The following is a 6,842-nucleotide window of genomic DNA, read 5'->3' as shown; positions in this document are numbered from 1 at the left end:
AATTGTAGACTTTTGGTTATATGTTTCTCCAGAATCTATATATCAATATAGACTTGATGGAAATATCGTTACCAATGGTGACTGCTCGCGATTTCCCAATGTGATTGAGTCGGGTTTTCCAATGTCCTGGTCATTGTGTGCACTATGCCTTGGGTTGGTGGAGGTTTCCCGTCCACTGGGTGTATACTACCCATTAGGTGTTTGTCAACGTGAAGTTGACTTGCATTTACTGATTCACAAGCCATGATATACTTGCTTGCGAGAAGCTAAATCCTGATGTATTTCTGCCATACATCTCCCCCTACTGCTTTGAATGGGGAGTGGAGTGGATCTTGCTGGTACCTCCACTCTTTAAGGCATACTTTTGCAGGATTGTAGGATTGTGTGACACCTTTATAGTGAGTAAATGAATCTGGCAGGTTATTTGCAATGTGTTGGAAATCTTCTGAACGCATAGTTCAGATCTTTGAGTACGTGGATTTGAGGCAGAAATGTGTTGAACATTCCACTAATTTCCTGGCATTCTTTATGGTACTTGAAATCTCCCCCTAATGCCTGGAAATGTTCCTCATTGAATCAGCATATTGGCCTTGAATAACTCCCCATGTGAGGGGCTTGAGGTATTGACGGAAATACAATTATTCCTCACATAGATCCCAACTATATGTTGAGGGGCCAATGATGTATGCCCGGTGGTGATATCGGTATGCAACCGAATTACCGCAGATAGGAAATACCTGGTAGATACCCACATATCAAAGATAGAGGGGAACAAGATTATGCAGTTCTTTCATGAGCGTGTAAAACTGCATGACTCCAACGTAAAGTTGGTAAGTTGCAATTCCAAAGTAAAGATAATGCAATGAGCTTAACTCTTTGGATAGGATTCTACCAAACCATTTTGAGTCTAGACATTAGGACAAATTGCTAAACTTCAATCAAAAGGCCAAGGCCCTCAAGGAGAATTCTGCAATGTTATCCGGTTTGCTTGAAATCAATGTCAGGATAATGAGCCAATGGTTTCCTGTGAATAAAGCACACACTTAAGACCATCATGTAGATATGTATTTTAGAACCATGGAATACCTGAATAGTCTACTCAATGGCTGGGAAGAACGACTTACCTCGACTTGATGCATTCAAGGAGTCTGAGTGGTTCAGCGTAGACTTTAAGGTCTGCAAGCCTTAAAATTAGCTTCCCTTTGTCACTTGTAGTGCACATAAAATCCAAATGTTATTAGAATTTAGCATCATAATAAACATAAACTATTGGAATTGCTAATAGCTTTAGTTTCAACTCAATGTCTCGATGACCAAGGCGAGTATGCCAAGTTTGTCATGTACAAGACATTTTGGAAAACTATGTCGTACACAACATGTGCTACGGGTTGTGTCGTATGTGTAGTACAATCCAGATGATACACAGGGAATGTGCTTGCCATATCCGTTGCATATGGTAAAGAGAAGTTATTTCTCGTTATTGTCATCATAAGTCTCGCTATGGAAACTATTTTGACGGATACCTTCATAGTTTAGTAGGGTACGAGTTAAACCTGGGAAGCAGTAAAGCATCCCAACGTTACTCGAGTACCCATAGGGATGGTAAACATGACTCGAGTTGAGCCAACAAATACCTCGTCGCGTCTAATGATTTAAATATCTCCTTTCTGGAATTCCCTGAGTATAAAGTTTGTGGTGCATATGTCTAGAAGGCACATATCATTTTTCATCGGATTGACTCCCGTAGAAATCTATATATAGACATGAAGATTCTCAATATGAAAATCAATGTAAAATATATAGAATACATACAAATGTATTTGTATCAAAGAGCTGATACAGTATATTGTGATATACAATATATGATGACAACAATAATCATGTTCTTATTAGAACATCATAAATGAACATAAATAAATAGATCACTAAGGAGACTAAGGGACTAAATGTATAGTCTTCAAACATGTCGGTTGATGCATATTCAAACCATCATGCTCTCCATACTCATAGGGTCTCGTGACAGCTTGATGGTGTCACGTTGAGGGTTTGAAGTGAGTTTCAAACAATTACCCTTGAGGTCCTTTGCATCCCGGTGGCGTGGCTTGGATTGCGCGCGCTATCCCATGAGATGCAAGACTGATCTTGATGTCCATGACCTGCTTAAATAAGTTGTGGCCATTGAGGGCAAGAGCCTCAAATTGTTATCCATCGATTACTTATAGAGGCAAGCTAGAGATAATTAATTTACAAGAAGTAAATTAAAAACCATCATGGTTTTGTAATACGAATGCAAAAATTTGACTCAAGTGTATAACTTGAAAATTCTCAACCTCAGTTGTGGAAACATAACACATAGATCATACAGATCTCACAGTAATAGAGATAGTCTGCACGTGGGCAGTAGATCGAACTCATTACCTTGTGTTTTCCTAATATAATGAGGGAGATGTTATTGTCAAAAATTTACAAGTTTGTTGTGCGGGAGAAATCAATCTCGACTGCTGTGACATGTTCATGAGGAATGGCAATGTGGTAAACACATAGAACATATCATCTCCGGTGAAAAACGGGTAATTTATTTATATTACAGATTGTGTAATATAAATACATCTTAATGTTGCAAAATTAATAGATCTCAAAGGTGGCTCAAAATCATTAGTGTGAAACTCAAATTGCTAAGGATGACACCTTGAATTTTGCATATGTATTTGCAAGAAATTGAAAATCTCAATTGCAAATAGATGTATTAATCTCGACATGTGGTTAACATGAAAATATATACATCATAAAATATTCCGGAATACCTCGTACTCAATGGAGAAACAGTACTACAGAGGTAATGAATTTACCTTTGCGAGAGATAAACAATCTCATTTGCAAATAATAGATGTGATGAATCTCAGCATGTAAGAAACATGGAAATATATTACATCACGTCTGGAATACAAGGTACTCTACAGAAAACCACTACTAATGTAATGAATAATAATGATGTTGCAAACTTGATGCTCAAGTGTAAAACTTGAATTGTATAGACCTCAAATTGAATGAGATGATCTTGTATCAAGTTGCAAGATAATTCAGCGGAGTGAATTAATATTTTGCGAGAGAAAATTGATCTCAATCGCAAATGTTGTGCGAGAAAACTTAATCTCAATCGCAAAACAATGTCATTGTACTAGTAGGACATATTATAGGAATTGCTAAAAAGCAAACACATTGAACATGCCACATATAATAACCACATATTTTCTGGAATGTTAAACTCAACAGGAAATGCAGTAATTAACAGGGTCTAAAGCAGGAAAATTACACTGCTAGAACTGCTGTTAGATTTAAGCAAATAATGTAAATTAGCAGGAGCTCCTTGTGGCTCAACCGCATGCAAACATGCCACGTAGGGCAGCCCAGCCACGGGCAACTTGGTCAACCGAACGGATAAGGAAGAGTAGACAGGGATATCCACAGAAGGAGTAGATTCGATCCCCAATCCACATGACCAAGACCGGAGGGACTCCAACCGCGCTCTTCCTCGGAGGCACCTACGGTACGGCCGGTCGCCCGCATCATGGGCGACGGGAGGAACTCCAGCCGCGCTATTCATCGTCAGAGGAGTCGCCGGGGAGGCGGATTAGGCACGGCCTGAGCGCTGCTGGGCCCCAAGTTCTCTCACGGGCAGTGCGGTTGGTCGACGGCGGGCTGCGGCTGCTCGACACTGTGAAGGTGGAGGCCACGAGGCGCCGGCGAGTGCTAGTGTGCGGCGAGGGCGCCGCGGCAGCTCGGGGCCGGGCGAGGCCTGGCGCGCAGGGGCCCGGCCACGGGTGTGGCGCGGGCGCAGCCGGGCGGCGGGGGCGCTTGGCGCGACTGCATCAACATCGACGACTGCGACATCGGAGGAGCCGCTCATGACGCGCATGCCGAAGGGCGACCCTGTAGAGGGCCGGCGCCACCGATCTGCGCGGATCCGCGTTTCCGTCGCGGGACGCGAAGCCGGTGGTTTCGGTCGCTCAGTCGAGTGCAGGGTCGAGGCTAGACGCTGATGGGAAGATGGCGATGAGCGCTACCACCAGTCCAGCGAAGATGGTAATGAAGTGAGGCATCGTACCTTTTGTTGATTCACGTTCTATAAAGAGAAATTTGGATCAGCCGATGCCAATGCCCTTGTTGCTCATTCTCTCCTTCACTTCCTGCAAGGAATCGCCCTTGAAGAGTTAATTAGAGATCGAGAGATTCATGTCGTTGCTCTGCATGATGCAAGGCTGCCGCTTGGAAGCGTTTCCGCCGGGCTGAGGTCGTCCAATAAACGAGTGGCACACAGATGGATTCACTCCGCCGGGAGCGTGCTGGTAACGTGTTGAAAGAGAGACGATCGAGAGATACCACAAATGATTCAACTGCGTATTATTTATTGATGATTGAAGCTTATATACAATGGAACGGTTGCCTCCGAGGGAGGCGACGGTTCGCTGAAGGTGTCTCTCCAGGCTGTAACCGACATGACGGTTGCTAGTAATGTGGAACCGCACGAGTGGGAAATAGCGGGGATTATCCCCTAATAACCGAATGGGTTATTATTCTCAACACCTATTACTGGAGGGGGAAAGGGGGAAAGAGAGAGGGGGGGGAGAAGGAAAGGGGGCGCTGGCCCCTCTCCTAGTCCCATTCGACCACCTTCCCTATGAGGGGCCCACCACCCCTTTATGGGATGGTGTGCCTCCCTCCTATGGCCCATATCTTCCCCCAGGCGGTTCCGGTAACCCCCGGTACTCCGATATGTACCCGATACATTTCGGAACACTTCCGGTTTCCAAATACTATCATCCAATATATCAATCTTTACCTCTCGACCATTTCGAGACTCCTCGTCATGTCAGTGATCTCATTCGGGACTCCGAACAACATTTGTTCACCAAATCACATAACTCATATAATACAAATCGTCATCGAACATTAAGGGGGCGCCGCCCCTCTCCTAGTCCTATTCGGCCTCCTTATCTATGAGGGGCACGCCACCCCTTTGTTGGCTGGTGTGCCTCCCTCCTATGGCCCATATCTTCCCCTAGGCGGTTCCGGTAACCCCCGGTACTCCGATATGTACCCGATACATTTCCGAACACTTCCGGTTTCCAAATACTATCATCCAATATATCAATCTTTACCTCTCGACCATTTCGAGACTCCTCGTCATGTCAGTGATCTCATTCGGGACTCCGAACAACATTTGGTCACCAAATCACATAACTCATATAATACAAATCGTCATCGAACATTAAGGGGGCGCCGCCCCTCTCCTAGTCCTATTCGGCCTCCTTATCTATGAGGGGCACGCCACCCCTTTGTTGGCTGGTGTGCCTCCCTCCTATGGCCCATATCTTCCCCTAGGCGGTTCCGGTAACCCCCGGTACTCCGATATGTACCCGATACATTTCCGAACACTTCCGGTTTCCAAATACTATCATCCAATATATCAATCTTTACCTCTCGACCATTTCGAGACTCCTCGTCATGTCAGTGATCTCATTCGGGACTCCGAACAACATTTGGTCACCAAATCACATAACTCATATAATACAAATCGTCATCGAACATTAAGGGGGCGCCGCCCCTCTCCTAGTCCTATTCGGCCTCCTTATCTATGAGGGGCACGCCACCCCTTTGTAGGCTGGTGTGCCTCCCTCCTATGGCCCATATCTTCCGCCAGGCGGTTCCGGTAACCCCCGGTACTCCGATATGTACCCGATACATTTCGGAACACTTCCGGTTTCCGAATACTATCATCCAATATATCAATCTTTACCTCTCGACCATTTCGAGACTCCTCGTCATGTCAGTGATCTCATTCGGGACTCCGAACAACATTTGGTCACCAAATCACATAACTCATATAATACAAATCGTCATCGAACATTAAGGGGGCGCCGCCCCTCTCCTAGTCCTATTCGGCCTCCTTATCTATGAGGGGCACGCCACCCCTTTGTAGGCTGGTGTGCCTCCCTCCTATGGCCCATATCTTCCCCCAGGCGGTTCCGGTAACCCCCGGTACTCCGATATGTACCCGATACATTTCGGAACACTTCCGGTTTCCGAATACTATCATCCAATATATCAATCTTTACCTCTCGACCATTTCGAGACTCCTCGTCATGTCAGTGATCTCATTCGGGACTCCGAACAACATTTGGTCACCAAATCACATAACTCATATAATACAAATCGTCATCGAACATTAAGCGTGCGGACCCTACGGGTTTGAGAACTATGTAGACATGACCGAGATTCTTCTCCGGTCAATAACCAATAGCGGAACCTGGATGCTCATATTGGTTCCCACATATTCTACGAAGATCTTTATCGGTCAAACTGTATTAACAACATACATTATTCCCTTTGTCATCGGTATGTTACTGGCCCGAGATTTAATCGTCGGTATCTTCATACTGTTGGGGATCGTAGCAGAAATTTAAAATTTTCTACGCATCACCAAGATCAATCTATGAAGTAATCTAGCAACGAGGGGAAGGAGAGTGCATCTACATACCCTTGTAGATCGCTAAGCGGAAGCGTTGCAAGAACGCGGATGAAGGAGTCGTACTCGTAGCGATTCAGATCGCGGTTGATTCCGATCTAAGCACCGAACCACAGCGCCTCCGCGTTCAACACATGTGCAGCCCGGTGACGTCTCCTACGCCTTGATCCAGCAAGGGGAGAAGGAGAGGTTGGGGAAGACTCCATCCAGCAGCACCACGACGGCATGGTGGTGAAGGAGGAGCGTGGCAATCCTGCAGGGCTTCGCCAAGCACCGCAGGAGAAGAGGAGGACTTGGGAGAGGGGGAGGGCTGTGC

The 6,842-nt window shown here is 45.5% G+C and overlaps 1 long non-coding RNA gene across 1 annotated transcript; it reads left to right on the top strand.

Annotated features, from left to right (window-relative positions):
- Window positions 1-3,485: 3,485 nt before the first annotated feature.
- LOC125556539 lies at window positions 3,486-4,471 on the top strand. Its single transcript, XR_007305122.1, has 2 exons — window positions 3,486-4,083; window positions 4,195-4,471. It is a non-coding gene; the product is annotated as an uncharacterized LOC125556539 (long non-coding RNA).
- The last annotated feature ends 2,371 nt before the right edge of the window (window positions 4,472-6,842 follow it).

The sequence above is a fragment of the Triticum urartu genome, chromosome 5, assembly GCF_003073215.2.
Source record: "Triticum urartu cultivar G1812 chromosome 5, Tu2.1, whole genome shotgun sequence".
NCBI classification, from domain to species: Eukaryota; Viridiplantae; Streptophyta; class Magnoliopsida; order Poales; family Poaceae; genus Triticum; species Triticum urartu.
The sequence above is the reverse complement of the archived record's forward strand: the minus strand, read 5'-3'. Positions and strand labels throughout refer to the sequence as shown.